This window comes from Rousettus aegyptiacus, unplaced genomic scaffold, assembly GCF_014176215.1.
Source record: "Rousettus aegyptiacus isolate mRouAeg1 unplaced genomic scaffold, mRouAeg1.p scaffold_m13_p_5, whole genome shotgun sequence".
Lineage (NCBI taxonomy): Eukaryota > Metazoa > Chordata > Mammalia > Chiroptera > Pteropodidae > Rousettus > Rousettus aegyptiacus.
The window spans coordinates 31,838,052-31,856,372 of NW_023416308.1; the positions used below are offsets into that span (position 1 = coordinate 31,838,052).

Here is an 18,321-nt window from a genome sequence, read left to right on the forward strand (position 1 = left end):
AGGGACAGGGTAGAAGAAATCATCCTGTTATTTGTGAAGCACGGGATAAACAAATGCCTATGCCTCACATTCCAGGTCCTTTGGATCAGAGTAAAATTGAATTGAACAAGGCAAACTATGTATTATTAATAGTAGTGTTTCTTTTAAAGATTTGATATGGCAGGCACAAAACATTGCCATAAAAAGGGAAAGGCTTTTCAAAATTAGCAATTCTTTTTCTTCAGTGTCCTCTCAGTGGGATACTATGTGCATCTTTTCTCCTTTTTTACTTTTTTGGGGGCTTTTTGAACAAAGAGATGAGAATCTAGGAAGGAGAGAAAAAAAAGAAAGCAGCAAGGCAGAGAGGGAGAGGGAAAGAAAAACCTAAGAGCTAAAAAGGGGCATGGACAGGAAAGCAGAAAATGAAAGCAGGTTACATTGAAAAATACTTAGAGGGGAATAGTAATAGGACAAGCCATTGATATGCTTCTAGAATATTTATCTTTCACCCTGGGGAATCAATGTAGAAATTGCATTACCTTTAGGGAAACATGTGCATATTCCCTCCTTGTCTGACCATAACAGAAGAGCATCTCTGCAGTTGTCTGGGTGAGAAGAGGGAATTGCTTCTTTTCAGACTCTATCTTAGTCCCAGCTCTGTCTCTGTGCCTATCCTACCCAGGGGTCAGTCATGGCATCGTTCACAACTCCCATAGTTCTACAACTAAGCCATAAAACCAGCATGGTCCAACATCTTGTCTACCCAATTTCACATGAGTATTTTACCACCAGACTCAGTATAGTCTCAAATAAAAAGATAGAGATAAAAATGTGACAACTATAGCCTTTTGTTCTCAGATCTGGTCCTGAGAACAGGCAATCAGGTTTTTTATTGGATTGTGTTTAATTTGTCAGTCATCCATCTGGTATTTATTGAGCAGGTAGTATTTGTTGAGTACCTATTCCTGTATGCTAGGTACTACACTAGTTCCTCTGGAGACCATCATTTCTTCATTCATTCAAAATAGTTATTGAGTAATGACTATGTGTAGGAACATGGTGAGCAGATGGGATTTTAGTTCAGATACCATGATCAGAAAAAAGCCTCTATGAGGAAGTGGTACTTGAGCAGAGATCTGAATGAGCTGAGGCAATGTACCAAGGGAGATATGTGAAGGCAGAGGAGTCCAGCAAAGGGACAAGCATGTAAAGTCTGAGCAAGGAGTGTACCTGACAAACAACAAGAAGTCTATTATGCCTAAAAGCCAATGAATGAGACAAAAGTATGGAAATGAACAACAAGAATGAGATCATGTAGGTTACACTCTATGCCTTGTAAGGTATTTGGATTTTTTTCTATTTATGTTGAATTTTAAAAACACGGACATTTACAGAACCCATGAAGTGATCTCCCTGATAATACTAGCACCCATCTGGTACTACACACAACTATTACAATAATATTGACGATGTAGCCTATGTTATACTCTAAACTCCTGTGGCTGTTTTGTAACCACTAATTTGTACTTCATTTCTTCACCTTTTTCACCCAGCCCCCAAACCCACTCCTGTCTGGTAATCACCAATTTGTTCTCTATATCAGAGAATTTTTTTACTTGTTTGTTTCTTTTTTCCCCTTAGATTCCACATATAAGTGAAATCATGTGATATTTATCTTCATCTGATTTATTTCAATCAGCATAATACCCTCTACATACATCCATTTTGTTGCAAATGATAAGATTTCTTTTTTTCAATGCTGAGTAATACTGCATCGTATATATGTAACATAACTTCTTTATTCAATCCTCTATTGATGGGTACTTAGGTTGCTTCCATATCTTGGTTATTGTGAATAGCACTGCCATGAACATAGGGGTGCATAGATCTTTACAAAATAGTGTTTTGGTTTTCTTTGGATAAATACCCAAAAAGTGCAATTGCTGGATCAAAAGGTAATTTTATTTTTTATTTTTTGAGGAACCTCCAAACTGTTTTCTAGAGTGGCTATACCAATTTGCAATCCCACCAACAGTGCACAAGGGTTCCCTTTTATCCACATCCTCTCCAACACTTGTTCTTTGATTTACTGATGTTAGCCAATCTGACAGGTGTGAAGTGACATCTCATTTTAGTTTTAATTTGCATTTCTCTGATGATTAGTGACCTTGAGCATCTTTTCATTTTTCTATTGGCCATCCGTATATTCTCTTTGGAGAAATACCTGCTCAGGTCTTCTGGCCATTTTTTATTTGGATTGTTGGATTTTTCTTGTTGAGTTTTATGAGTTCTTTATTAATTTTGGTTATTAACCCCTTGTCAGTTGTATTGTAGGTAAATATCTTCTCCCATTCAGTAGCTTGTCTTTTCATTTTGCTGTTGGTTCCATTTGCTCTGCAAAACTTTTTGATGTAGTTCCATTTGTTTATTTTTCCTTTTGTTTCCCTGATCTGGGGAGATATATCAGAAAAAATAATTACTAAGAGCAATGTCAGAGAATTTACTGCCAATGTTTTCTTCTAGATGTTTTATGGTTTACGGTCTTACATTTAAGTTTTTAATCCATTTTGAGGTTATTTTTCTATATGGCATAAGAAAGTAGTCCAGTTTTATCGGTTTGCATGTACCTGTCCAGTTTTCCCAACACCATTTGTTGAAAAGACTGTCTTTATCCTATTATTTAGTTTTGATTTATTATAGATTAAATGAGCATATAGGCATGTATTTATTTCTGGGCTCTCTATTTCATTCTATTGATTTACGTGTCTGTTTTTATGCCAGTACCATGCTGTTTTGATTACTATAGCTTTGAAGAATATTTTATTTTTTAAATTTTATTTTTTTAGTTTCAAGTATACAGTACATTAGGTAGACATTTATAAGGTTTATAAAACGAACCCCCTAATTATTCTTTCTCTCCTCTGGCTCTCCACTAGCCTTTACATTAATGCTAACTACATTCTCCATGCCATGAGTGCTTCCCATCCCCATGACTATCTATCAACTACTAATTTGTACTTCTTTAACCCTTCACCTTATTATCCCAATTCCCCAACCCTCCTCCCCTCTGGCCATCCCCAGATTGTCCTCTACATTCATGTGTCTGTTTTTGATTAGTTTGTTCCTTTTGTTCCTTAGATTCTACATATAAGTGAAATCATATGATATTGATCTTTCTTCGTCTGACTTATTTCACTAAGCATAACCTCTGGGTCCTTCCATGTCATTGCAAATGGTAGGATTTCCTTTTTTAATGGCTGAGTAATATTCCATTGTATATATGAACCATAACTTCTTGAACTATCTTTCAATGGGCATTTAATTGCTTCCATATCTTGGTTATTGTAAATTGTGCTGCCATGAACATAAAGGTGCATAGATCTTTATGAATTATTGTTTTCATTTTCTTTGATAAATAACCAGAAGTGCATGCAATTGCTGGGTCAAAAGGTAGATCTATTTTTTATTTTTTGAGAAAAATTCCAGACTGTTTTCCATAGTGGCTATACCAATTTGCAATCCCACCAGCAGTGTACAAGGTTTCCCTTGTATCCACATCCTCACCAACACTTGTTCTTTGATTTATTGATGATAGCCATTCTGACAGGTGTGAGATGACATTTCATTGCATTTCTTTGATGATTGGTGATCTTGAGCATCTTTTCATATGTCTATTGGTCATTTGTATTTCCTCTTTATAAATATCTGTTCATGTCTTCTGTCCATTTTTAAATTGGATTGTTAGATTTTTGGTGTTGAGTCGTGTGAGTTTTTAAATATATTTTGGATATTAACCTCTTATCAGATGTATCATAAGCAAATATCTTTTCCCAATCAGTCGGTTTTCTTTTTGTTTTGTTGATGGCGTCCTTTGCTCTAGAAAAACCTTTTAGTTTGATATAGTCCCATTTGTTTATTTTTCTTTTTGTTTCTCTTGCCTGGGGTGATATATTCAAAACTACTATTAGCAGTATCAGAGAGTTTACTGTCTATGTTTTCTTCTGGAATTTTTATGGTTTAGGGTCTTGCATTCAAGTGTTTAATCCATTTTGAGTCTATTCTTGCATATGATATAAGAAGGTGGTCTGGTTTCTTTCTTTCTTTCTTTCTTTCTTTCTTTCTTTCTTTCTTTCTTTTCCTTTTATCTTTTCTTTTCTTTTCTTTTTTGCATATATCTGTCCAGTTTTCCCAGAACCATTTATTGAAGAGACTTCTTTACCCCATTGTATATTCTTGCCTTTTTTGTCATATATTAAGTGAATGTCTAGGCATGGAGTTATTTCTGAGCTCTCTATTCTGTTCCGTTCACCAATGTATCTGTTTATGTCAGTATCATGCTGTTTTGAATACTGTAGCCGTATAGTATAATTTGATATCAGTTAGTGTGATCCTCAAACTTTGTTCTTTCTGAAGATTGCCATTGCTAAAATTTCAGGACCAGATGGCTTCACCAGTGAATTCTACAAAACATTCAAAGAAGATTTAATACCTATCCTCCTCAAACTCTTCCAAAAAATTGAAGAGGAGGCAATACTTCCCAACACATTTTATGAGGCCAATATTACTCTGATACCAAAACCCGGTAAAGATAACACAAAAAAAGAAAACTACAGACCAATATCTCTAATGAACACAGATGCAAAAATCCTAAATAAAATACTAGTGAACCAAATATAGCAGCATATTAAAAGGATTATACACCACAATTGAGTGGGCTTCATCCCAGAGGCATAGGGATGGTTCAACATATGCAAATCAAGTAATGTGATACATCACATAAACAAATTAAAAAATAAGAATCATATGATCATATTAATAGATGCAGAAAAAGCCTTTGACAAGATACAGCATCCATTTATGATCAAAACACTAAACGAAACTGGTATAGAAGGAAGTTACCTTAACATAATAAAGGCCATCTATGACAAACCTACAGCCAACATTATACTTAGTAGTGAAAAACTAAAAATCTTCCCTGTAAGATCAGGCATAAGGCAAGGCTGTCCACTATTGCCACTGTTATTCAATATAACATTGGAGGTCCTAGCGAGTGCAATCAGGCAAGAGAAAGATATAAAAGGTATCCAAATAGGAAACGAAAAAATAAAACTGTCAGCATTCGAAGATGACATGATTCTCTATATAGAAAACCCTAAGGACTCCACAAGAACACTACTAGAAACAATAAGCAAATACAGTAAAGTCTCTGAATACAAAATCAACATTCAAAAATCCATAGCTTTCCTATACTCTAATAATGAAGTGTCAGAAAAATAAGTGAAAAAAAAAATACCTTTTGCAATTGCAACAAAAAATAATAAAATACCTAGGATTAAATTTAACAAAACAAGTGAAAGACCTATATAATGAAAATTATAAGACCCTATTAAGAGAAATCAAAGATACAAAGAAATGGAAAGATATTCCATGTTCTTGGATTGGAAGAATCAATGTAGTTCAAATGACCATATTACCTTAAGTATTATACAGATTTAATGCAATCCCCATCAAAATCTCATTGACATTGTTTAAAGAAATAGAATAAAAAAAAAATCATCAGATTTGTATGGAAGCACAAAAGACCCTGAATTGCCAAAGCCATCCTGAGAAAGAAGAATGAGGCTGGATACATCACCCTGCCTGACTTCATATTATATTGCAAAGCAACAGTAATCAAAACGGCATGGTATTGACAGAAAAATAGTCACATGGACCAGTGGAACAGAATCAAGAGTCCAGAAGTAAACCTATATTTATATGGGCAAATAATTTTTGACAAAGAAGCCAAAAACATACAGTGAAGAAAGAAAAGTCTCTTCAATAAATGGTGCTGGCAAAACTGGAAAGACACATACAAAAGAATGAAACTAGATTGTTGTTTATCACCACACACCAAAATTAACTCAAAATGGATTAGGGACCTAAATACAAGACCTGAAACAATAACATGCATAGAAGAAAACATAGGCACTAAAGTCAAGCACCTTGAACTTAAAAAGGATTTTATGAATTTGACCTCAAAAGCAAGGGAAGTAAAAGCAAAAAAAAAAAAAAAAAAAAAAAAAAAAAAAAAGAAAGAAAGAAAGAAAAATGAATGGGACTGCATCAGACTAAAAAGCTTCTCCTCAGCAAAAGAAACCATCAACAAGGTAAAGAGAGAACCATCTGAATGGGAAAATATATTTTCAAGCAACAATTCTGATAAGGGCCTAATATCCAAAATATACAAAGAACTCATACAACTCAGTAACAACAACAACAAAATGATCCAATCAAAAAATGGGCAGAGAACCTGAACAGATACTTCTCCCTAGAGGACATACAAATGACCAACAAATATATGAAAAGATCCTCAACATCACCAGCTATTAGGAAAATGCAAATCAAAACCACAATGAGATAACACCTCACACCTATTAGAATAGCTACAATCAACAGGACAAGTAATAACAAATGTTGGAGAGGATGTAGAGAAAAAGGAACTCTCATACACTGCTAGTGGGACTGCAAATTGGTACAGCCATTATGGAAAATGGTATGGAGGTTCCTCAAAAAATGAAGAATTGATCTACCATGTGATCCAGCAATCCCTCTACTAGGTATTTACCCCAAAGATTTGAAAACCCATATCCAAAAAAATATTTGCACACCTATGTTCACAGCAGCATTATTCACAGTGGCCAGGACACAGAAGCGATCGAAGTGTCCTACAATAGAAGATTGGCTAAAGAAGCTGTTGTACATACATACAATGGAATATTACTCAGCCATAAGAAAAGATGATGTACTGCCATCTGCGACAACATGGATGGACCTTGAAACAATCATGCTAAGCAAAATAAGCCAGATAGAAAAAGTTGAAAATCACATGATATCACTTATATGTGGAATATAAACCTAAAGGCAACAAATGAGCAGGACAAACAAACAGAAACTCATGGACATGGAATATAGACTAGTGGTTACCAGAGAACTATGGACTAGTGGCTACTAATAGGGTGGGGGAGAAAGGGGGAGGTACACAGGGTGAAGGGGGTCCAATCTAGGGTTTAGGGGGAGGGTCAAGTTGTTAAAGGGTATCAAATATATGGTAGCTGAAGAAAACTGGACTTTGGGCAATAAACACACAATAGAATATACAGATATCAAATGATAATGTTACACCTGAAAATTATACAATCATATTAACCAGTGTTACTCCAATAAACATTAAAAATTAAAAAAAAATAAATAAGATCGCCATTGCTATTTGTTATCTTTAATGGTTCCATATAAATTTTTGGATTATTTGTTCTAGTTCTCTGAAAAATCCCATAGATTGCTTTGGGTATGGCCATTTTAATGATGTTGATTCTTCCTACCCCTGAGCATGGTATGATGTATGCTTCCATTTATTTGAATGTTCTTCAATTTCTTTTTTCAATGACTTATAATTTTCTGAGAACAGATTTTACTTCCTTGGTTAATTTGATTTTGAGGTACTTTATTGTTTTTGATGCAATTGTAAATTGGATTGTTTTCTTAATTTCTCTTTCTGATAGTTTATCATTGGTGTATAAAAATGCAACCAACTTCTGAATATTAATTTTGTATACTCCTACTTTACTGAATTCATTATCAGTTCTAACAGTTTTTTAGTAGAATCTTTAGGGTGCTGTATTATGTCACCTGCAAATAATGACAGTTTTACTTCTTCATGTCCAATTTCAATGCCTTTTATTTCTCTTTTTTGTCTAAATTTTGTAGCTAAGACTTCCAATACTATGTTGGATAAAAGTGGTGAAAGTGGGCATACCTGTCTCATTTCTGATCTTAAGGAAAACACTTTTAGCCTTTTCCCATTGAGTGTAATGCTATCTGTAGGTTTGTCATATATGGCCTTTATTATGTTGAGGTATGTTCCCTCTATTCTAACTCTGCTCAGAATTTTTATCCTATATAGATGCTAGATTTTGTCAAATGCTTTTTCTGCATCTATTGATATGATCATATGATTTTTTTTTCTTTCAATTTGTTAATGTGGTGTATCTCATTAATTGGTTTGGTGATATTGAACAAACTTTGCATCTCAGAAATGAATCCAACTTGACTATGGTATATGGTATTTTTAATGTATTGTTGAATTTGTTTTGCTAATATTTTGTTGAGGATTTTTGCACTCAAGTTAATCAGGAATATTGGCTTATAGTTTGTTTGTTTGTTTGTTTGTTTGTTTATTGTCTCTATTTGGTTTTGTAATCAGGGTAATAGTGGCTTCATAAAAAGAGTTAAAAAACCTTCCCTCCTCTTGAATATTTTTGAACGAGTTTGAGAAGAATAGGTGTTAATTCTTCTTTGAATGTTGGTAATATTCACCTATGAAGGTATCTGGTCCAGGAATTTTGTTTTTTGGAAGTTTTTTGATTACTGATTCAATTTTGTTAGTGGTAATTAGTCACTTCAGATTTTCTGTGTCTTCTTGACTCAGTCTCGACAGATTATATGTTTCTATGAATGTATGTATCCATTTCTTCAAGATTGTCCAATTTGTTGTCATATAATTGCTCATAGTACTTTTTATAATACTTTATGGAGTCCATAGATACTTCCCCTCCTTCATTTATGATTTTATTTATTTAGGTCCTCTCTTCTTTTTTCTTAATGAGTCTGGTTAAAGGTTTATAAATTTTGTTTATCTTTTCAAGCAGTCAGCTCTTAGCTTTATTGATCTTTTGTATTGTTTTTCTAGACTCCATTTATTTCTGTGCTGATCTTTATTATTTCCTTTCTTCTACTCAATGAGTTTTGTTCGTTGTTGTTTTTCTAGTTATTTTAAGGGTAAGATTAAATAGTTTATTTGAGATTTTTCTTGTTTCTTAAGATAGGCCTGTATTGCTATGAATTTCCCTCTTAGGAATACTTTCTTATTGTCCCATAGATTTTGAGTTGTGAATTCATTTTTGTTTATCTCTAGGTATCTTTTAATTTCTCCTTGATCTCATTGTTAACCCATTTATTGTCTAGTAGCATGCCATTTAGCCTCCATGTGTTTGTATATTTTCCAGTTTTTTTCTTGTAGTTGATTTCTAATTTCATACCATGTGGTCAGAGAAGACACCTGATATGATTTCACTCTAGTTAAATTCACTGAGACTTGTTTTGTGACCTGACATGTGGTCTGTCCTTAAAAAAAAAATTCCATATACACTTGAGAAGAATGTATATTTTGCTGCTTTCATCAAACACTATGAAAATATTAATTAAATCCATCTGGTCTATGGTGTCATTTAAAGCTGCTATTTCCTTGCTAATTTTCTGTCTGGAAGATCTGTCCACTGGTGTCAGTGGGGTGTTAAAGTCTCTTACTATGAGTGCATTAAAGTCTCCCTTTTTATCAGCTAATAATTGCTTTATATATGTGGGTGTTCCTATGTTGGGTACATATATGTTTACTAGGGTTAAATACTCTTGTTATATTGTTTCCTTTCTCATTATATAATGCTCTTCTTTGTCACTTATCATAGTCTTTGTTTTAAAGTCTATTTTGTCTAATATAAGTATTATTATTTTTTTTAATTTCCATTTGTATGAAGTATTTTTTCCATCTCTTTACTTTCAAGCTGTCTATATCATTTGATCTGAGGTGGTCTCTTGCACATGGTATATGTATGGGCCTTGTTTTTTGATACATTCAGCTATCATATGTCTTTGGAGCATTTAATTCATTTATATTTAATTTGATTATTGATAAGTACGTAATTATTGCCATTTTATTATTTATATTTATGTTTTTCCCCCTTCTTTTTTACAAAAATCTTAATGTTTCTTATAATTATGGCTTGTCGTTGATAAATTCCTTTAGCTTTTTCCTGTCTGTCTTCCAGCTCACTGATTCGGTCCTCTGCTTTATCTAATCTGCTATTGATTTCTTCTAGAGTCTTCTTCATTTTGGTTATTGTATTTGTCATTTCTGACAGATGCTTCTTTGTGGTTTCTATGTCCTTTTTTATATTTGCTACCTTTGCTGAAGTCCTCACTGAGATCATCTATTCTCCCTCTAGGTTCACTGAGCATCCTTACAACCAGTGTGTTGAACTCTGTCTCTGGTAGGTTGCTTGTCTCCATTTTGTTAGTTTTTATTTATTTATTTTTCTGGAATTTTTTCTTTTCATTCTATTTGCAGCATGTTTCTTTGTTTTCTTATTTTAGTTGCCTCTATGTGTTTTTTCTTTTTATTAGGAAGATTTATTACATCTCCCAGCCTTGGTTAGGTGGCCTTATATAGTAGGTGTCCTGTGTGGCTCAGTGGCTCAGTCTCCCTGATCGCCTGCACCAGGGGCTCTGGGCATGTTCCTCGAATGCTTGGTATGTTCTCCTATTGTAGCTAACACTTGATTGCTGTTAGCACATCAATGCATGGGATTGACTCTCAGGCTAACTGGCTATGGGTATTGGCCATGCCCACAAGGTATGAGCTACTGTGTGGCAGCTGACCCCGTGGAGTGTGATTCGCCCCAGCAGTATCGTATACCTGCTGAGACCACCCTTTGGGTGTGCCTCTTATGAGGCTAGACAGGTGGTGCTCTGTCCTGGTCTGATGCCAGCGTTTTGATGTATTGGTTCTGAAGCACTTTGGAAGGAGCTCCTGTGTAGGCCAAGTTCAGTTACTGTCTTTGATTGCTCAAGGCTACCTGGTAGGAGCTAAAAAGTGATCCACAGATGGTTGCTGCCCATGCTGGATCTGGAGGAAAGTGTGAAAGACCACAGAGAGGTGAGATCAGTAACCCCAAGTATCAGGCCTGGGGCAGTTTAGCAAAAGGACTAGTGCACCTCAAGGCTGGGGCCTACATGCTAGCTGTTCATATATCTCCACAGCTGGAAGAGCCTTTAAGTGGTATGCAGGTTGGGTGGGTTGCTGACCCAGAGAGTCAGCTGGATAAGATGAACAATTTCACCCAGCCAATGCAGAGTCAGGTTTCATGCCAGTGCTGATTTCAGTCTAGTTAAATTTTATAGGCTTCCTGTAAAAGTCTCAGATCACAGAAAAGCCAGTTAATGATAACTGGCCCTCAGACCACCATGATCTACACAAAAGATATTGCAGCTTGGGCTTACACCAGTAGCTCACCACCAAAAGTCTCCCCGAAATGTGTGGTCCATGTGCAGGCCGTGAGAGCTGAGGGCTGCTGCTTGCCAATAAATATGTAGCCCAGGGAAGCTACAGAGTGAGGCTTGCTGCCCAGCAATGGGATACTGGGGGAAATTTGTGAACTGGGTGGGATAGGGCCTCAGGGAGCCAAAGGGTAAAATGAGTTTATCTCACCTAGCCAATGAAGATTCATAATTTTCCATGTGGCGGTAGAGTTCAAAACATGCAAGATGGAGTTCGCCTGAAGACTTCCTGGAGAGGAACCCAAGAAAGGAACCATGATGGCTATTCTTCCTGCCCTTGCCCTGGTAACATACAACTCAATCTTTCCTCGTAGGCCTCTTGCACCTACTGAGCTGCTGACCCTCCACCAGAGCCCAGGAAAAGTGTCTGCAAGTAAATGAGTCTGTGTGTGGGCCCTCAATGGGACATCTGGGTTTTCAGGTATTTTCTGTCTCATCCAGATGGCCAGGGTCCCCAGCGGTTTTTACAGTCAGATTTTGTGGGAACATCTGTTCCTAGAACTGAAAAACTGGACTTGGGAGCCTCTGTTTGGGTATAAGTCCCCTCCTTCCTTCAGGGGGGCCTCTGCAGTCATGTTTTCTCTCTTGCTGCTCAACTTCCATGCATGGGTGTGGTACCAGCCCACTTCACCTCTCCAACCCTCCTACCAGATTCAATATGACTTTTTCTTTATATCTTCAGCTGTATGTGTTATGATCAGGTCATTCTTCAAGTTGTTTGTTTTATAATTTGTTTGTAATTTTAATGTGGTCATGGAAGGAGACGATCCCTGCTTTTACCTAGCCTTCTATCTTGACTGGAGTTTTCAACTTGTGTGTGGGTTTTATTCTAAGTATGCTGTGAAACTATTGGTGGGGTTTGAGCAGGAGAAGGACATACACTTTAAAGGGCTCAGTTTTCAGAGTTTGTAGTGAACAAACTTAGGGGAACCAAATGGAACCAAGAAGCTGGTGAGGAAGTGCTGTAGTACTCGGGGTGTAGAGGATGATTGGGCTGAGAAACAGTAGGTAGCATGATGTGCTGAGAGTCAGAGTGAGGAACAGATTGAATGTGGGTGGATGCAGAATATGAGAGAGAGAGAGAGGGGTTAGAGATGAGTATGAAGTTTTTGACCTGAGTTACTCGGTGACTTACTGAAATGGAGGAAACTGTGAGATGGGTGGTTTGTGGGATATAAACAAGATTTTAGTTCACACAGTATAAACATGAGACACTTATTAGACTTTGGAGCAGAGTTAAAGATAGAATATATAAATCTACAGTTTAGAGGAAAGCTCAAGGTTGAAGATAGAAGCATGAAACTCATTTATATATAAAACATATTTAAAGTCATGACACCTGCTAACACCACCCATGGAGTGCATGTAGAGAGAGAAGGTGGCTGAGCCCTGGAGCACTCAAAATCTAAAAGTTGGGAACATAGACAGAGACAGGAAAAGAACCCTTCTTGGCAGTACCAGTGAGTTAGAAGGTAAACCAAGAGAGTATTTTTCTCAGAACATTGAAAGCAAATTATTTTTACAGTCAGATTTTGTGAGAGCATCACAAAATGATGAGTAGGATACAGTCCCTGCTTCTCAAGGTGCTCGCAGACTTGACAAAAAAAGGAAAGATTACAGTTGGGTAGGAGAAACTATAAGAGAAGTGAGAGGAGAGTGCTGTGGAATCTGTTCTTTGATTAAATTTGCCTATAGGGTAAAAGGTGGTCAAAGAATGTTTCACACAAGGTATGATATTTTAGTAAGATTTCTCAGGAAAGACAGATATTTTCTGGGTAAAGAAGCAGAGATAGAAACACATACATGTACAAAGGCAAGTTTTTGGGAACACCCAGGGTCTCTGAGACATCAAATGCAGAGTCAGATAACAGTAGACGAGGCTCAAGAATTAGTTTTGAGCCAGTTTGGTAAGACCCCTATGCAACACACTAACAGGCTTGGATTTTACCCTGGAAGCAATGAGTAGAGAGCAGAGTATAATAAACATATCTATGTATGGATAAAGTGTACGAAGCATAGAAGTAGTCTCATCAAGAAACCGTAACTAAAATGAATATCAGAAAATCACAATGCGTGTTACTATCTATTGAGATAAGAATCATGAGCATTCATGAGTGATGTCCCTAGGCCCACCCCTTGATGACTCTGATCCTCAGTTTTTTCAGCTATAAGGTGAGGAGACTGAACTAGGAAATTTCTGAGATCTCTTCCAACTCAAAAACATGTCTATGACTCTGGTGAGTTAATGTGAGATGGCCTGTGCAGCAAACAGTAAGCTTTATGGAGACAGGAGCCACATCGATCATTCACAGTTGCCTAGCACCTACTTAGTCCAGAGCTTGATAAACAATTGTTTCTGGCAAAATGCCTGTGGAATGACTATGGGAAAAGATGAATAAACTAAAGAAAGTTGGCTCTGTGGATATGTTGGAGATTGTAGCAGATGATGCCGGTAAGTCAGGTGGGACATCATGGAGGACCTGGAAGTCAATGAAGGAAGCATACCACAGGGACTGCTAAAAAGGCAGCCATGATGCTGACCATCACAAGCACACTTTAGAAAATCCTGACAGCCAGATTTATCTCTGGGTTTGTGATGGCTGAGCAATATTCTCTCAGTGACCCAAGACAACCTGTTCTTCTATATGTAGCAACTGTTATTTGTTTCAGAGTGAAAAGTTTCCATTGGAGACAAGAGAGCCCAGCTGTGTTTGGATTTTACAGGCTGTCTCAAGATTTCTCTCAGATGTTTTGGTTTATGATAAAATTGAAAATACAGCATTATCATGATAATTATTATTACCATTATCATTTATTCAACTACCACTAATAATTAATGTTTACCAAGTACCAATAATATGCAATAAGATTCAATAAGCATTGAATCAGATTTGGCCCCTGTCCAGCTGGCTTATGATAAAGAAGAAAAAAAAATTGTTGACCAAATTTTAATCTTTTCAAAATATATTTGTTCACAGGCTCCCCTTGGTTACATTTTCTAAACTGATTGAAACTTGGTTGCACTTTCTAAAGAAAGCTGACTTTAAGATTGACATAAATATTGTATACCAATATTTTCTAAAAAAAATGTTTTGAGAAGAGGATATTGATAGATGATTTTTTAAAAAACAATGTTCAGACACATTAATTTGGATGACAATGATTTGAATAGAAGCAAATAAGCTCACTAATGCAGGATTTTGCTGAGGTTTAAATGGACTAATGTGTCTTGTAAACACCAAGAAAGAGGAATAATATATGGAATTTTCTAAATTCATTAGGCCATGGAATAATTCTTTCAAAGACTATACAAATGTAGTTTTAAAAATCTGTGCTAAAATGTGAAATGCTTTTTTGTTTTTAAACCATGAAATACTTTTATGTCTCAGGCCTCTTTGCTGTCTTCTCAATTTTTCAAAACCTAGTTAACACTCTAATTACAATTGAGGAACCATTGTAAATCAATGGTTGTCCCAGGAAGCCCTCCCCAGGATCCCCACAGCATTGATGTCACCCAGGCAATAGTATGATAAATGAGGACAGTATTTCTTTCTGCAGTATAAAGATTTGAGGACTATGCTTTCATGAGTATTAAATCAGTCAGTTCTATGGCCATGCTACCCTGAACAACCCCAATCCCATCTGATCTCAGAAGCTAAGCAGGGTTGGACCTGGTTAGTACTTGGATGGAAGACCACCTAGGAAGACCAGGTGCTGTAAGCATAAAAAATAAAAAAAATAAGGAATTGTAAACTGACAAGGTTCTTGAAATCTGTGATGTCAACCAAGGGTTACCTCACCTAAAAAAAAAAATTATATAAAAAAAAATCAGTCAGGATCCTTAACACAAATGCTAAATAGCTAAAATAAATCAGACTAACAATACAAAGTATCAGTAAGGATGTAGAGCAACTGGAACCCTCAGACATTGATACTCATTGCTGGGAGTGAATAACAGAGTGAACATTTGGGAAAATTAATTGGTACTTTCTTAGTACATGCCTGTACTATGACAGAGCAATTCCACTTTTAGATATTCAAGACAAATTAGTAAATATATTCACAAGAAAAGTTATACAAGAATATTTTATTTATAACAATTATATGTGGAAGCAGCATAAGTGTTCACTACTAAGACAATAGATACACAAATTATGCTATATTCATTCATGGAATATCAGTCAGCAACAAAATGACACGACCCACCTTTCTGTATAACAACAGTGCTATATCCATGCATTTGATTGTATGTAAAGTAAACCTCAATAAAAACAAAGAAACTAAAATAATTAGATCCCTTTCTTCCCACAGCAGCTTTCTGTAAGACACCTGTCAGCAAATCACAGTCATTAATTGTAATGAATACTTGCCAATGAAAAACACAGAAAATGCAAATGTCATGACTCAGAGGACAGTGTTCATTCTAATCTTTTGGAATGAAAGTGGTTAATCCCAAATTATTCTTGGATCATCTTGGACAGCTCTCCTGAAGACTGATATTAAGAACCAATTCCATGTATATTGTTCCATGTGTTCCTGTGTGTCTTTTTTGTGAAAGAACATTTCTGACACATTCTCAGCTGATGAATAGCCTTTTATTTTTTAATTAAGATTATCACTGGCTCTTATATTTGGGATAAATTATATTTTATTTATCTTAGCATGGCATTTTGTTTATTCTCTAGCAGATGTTGTCTTTAGTCAGACTCTAAAAGCAGCCAACTGGTATTAGGAGAAACACCAATTAACTTAGAAACTATGAAGTAAGCACAAGCAAAATCAATAGCTTTAGAAGGCTCTACCACTATCAGGTTGATGATAAAGACAACATTTATCAATCATTATTTAACAAATCATTAAACCGAAAATAGAAGGATCAGCACAACCATAGTCCACTCATAAATTTAGGACTGATGAATATTACACATTCTGGTTTTCTTTTTTAAATAGCTTTACCTCCTCAATCTTATATTTTCTACTTGGACCAAGAAAATCTTTGATCTAAATGACTTTTTCGAGAACTAATGTTAAAAGCTTGGGTATCCCCCTTCCCCACCTCTTCATTTTTCTCTTCTTGCTTTTTTTCCCACTCCTCATTTTTCTCTTCCTCCTCACCATTATCATACTCCACATTCATTGAGCACTTGCTATGTACCAGATACTCTGTGCTCTGTACTTTCATTTGTATTATTTTATTGAATCATTTTTTAACTTTTAATTAGAAATAGTGTTATTAACCCATTTTACAGGTTGAAAAGTTGAGAATTAGAAAACTCATGTAAAAGATGGAAGAACACAGAGTTTAGACCTCAAAGACCAGTGTTTGCTCCTAGGTTGGTTTGATTCTAGCCAAAGTTCCTATACACTAGAGTGCATCACTTCACATGACTTGTCCTTTATTTTAGTGTAGGGAATGTTTTAATGTCTCTGTTAGTATACTCTCTATACTTGCTGGACTCCAAGCTTGCTAGAATTCCTCAACTTTAAAAACTTGCTATTATTTTTTTTTACTTAAAAGTTATCCATACATTTAAAAAAATGAATGAGACAACTCAGCAAATAATATTATTCGATGTCACCTTAGGTATAAATATGTACTTTATTTGATACAGTATTTGCATTTTAGAAATATTTTCAAGGATTCCCCATTTTTAAAACAAAACTTTTCAACTGAATTACTTATCCTAAGAGTGTTCGCAATTAAAAGGAAAATATAGAATTATTTTTCCTAAATTTAGTCATTGTTTGAATACAGCAGTTCCTGCTGCCTATCATTTTGCATTCTACCTACCATGCTCTGTCCTGAGAATAAAAGCACAAACATCCTGCAGATAAATGTGGTCTCTTCAGTCCAGATGGGCTTGACACCTTGTTTAATTTTCTATGTTGGAGTTAAGGGAATTTCCCTTCTCTTAAGCTTGAATTTAAAACACCAAGAAGAGTCTCGACCTCTTCTCTAAGCCACATCTTGGCCCTTTAAAAAAATTTTATAGATGCAAAATTGTGTCCCACACACAGAAGCCATGCCTAGCCCTGAAAGGCCTCCCCTAAAACCAACCTCCAACTCCTAGCTCAGCCAGATTGATAATCTTCTCATTCCTTCCTGAAGTCCTTGGCCCCTGTGTATCACCACCTCATTTAGTCTGAGATAAAAGGGAATATCTGCCATTGCGTTGTCCAGAAGAGTGGATCTTCTTTAGCTCTGATCCCTGCTACCATCTGTATCTTCCCTGAGGAGTGCAGGCTCACTGAGGAGGTTGGTATGTACTAGTGGGGTATATGTGTGGGTGTGCGTGTGCACACATGGGGGGAGGGTCCAAAGAGCTCCAGACAGTGCCTGGGGACTGGATTCGAGAGCCATTTGGGCAGGTCACTCTTATCCTCACCATCCTCATTTGAAAGTAAATGGTTGGACTCCATCAGTGTCTTCAACCTAGGGAACCTAGTGTTCAGTGTCCACGTAGGGGACATGAGCCCCATGAACCATGAACTATTTTTGGTGTGCATAAAGCTTGTCAAAGTCCAAAAATGGTCAATTTACCTATTTTGAACTCAGAATTTATTAACCAAGCATATCAAATGTTCAGATTTAAAGGATACTTGGATTTAATATTTAAAAAAATTGAAAAAACAAATGTAATTTGTATGGTAGAAAAAATATATATTTTTAAAAATAAGATCCATAGGGGAAATATTTTCTTTAAAGAGGCTTCATACTGAAAAGATAGAGATAAGCTATATCATTTCTAAGGTCCTTTTGAGACTGTGGTTCTGTGACTTGAAGTTTATATGTAAATACGGTAAAAGCTTGAATGTGAGTGTAGGTATTATTTGTATCACTTATGCTTATAGGTTCAGAGACTTTTAAGTGTCCTACACATCTTCACAATACTAAAGTAGATACTCTTAACATCCTTATTTTATAAATGAAAAATGGAGGCCGAGAGAGGTTAGGACACTATGTGTCTATGTGTCTTATCTATTATTAATTTTTATATACGTGGGAAGAGCTGTATATCTATATGACTATTTGTAATGTATATGTGAATTAACGTAGGTATTTATATGTGAGATAGAGCAGTTTCATGTGAGTTTAACATTCACACAATGTGTGGAAAATGCTGCATGGTACTAAATTTTCTATGCTAGAAGGGAGGTACTCAGGCTGTCATGCACCACGGACTGCATAGC

The 18,321-nt window shown here is 35.9% G+C and overlaps 1 protein-coding gene and 1 pseudogene across 10 annotated transcripts in view; both read left to right on the plus strand.

The window, feature by feature from the left end:
* The window catches only part of OPCML (opioid binding protein/cell adhesion molecule like), a 1,143,910-nt gene that overhangs the window by 964,674 nt on the left and 160,915 nt on the right, over positions 1 to 18,321 (plus strand). The gene's annotated exons all lie outside the window — the stretch shown is intronic.
* LOC118603565 lies at positions 14,735 to 14,853 on the plus strand (annotated as a pseudogene).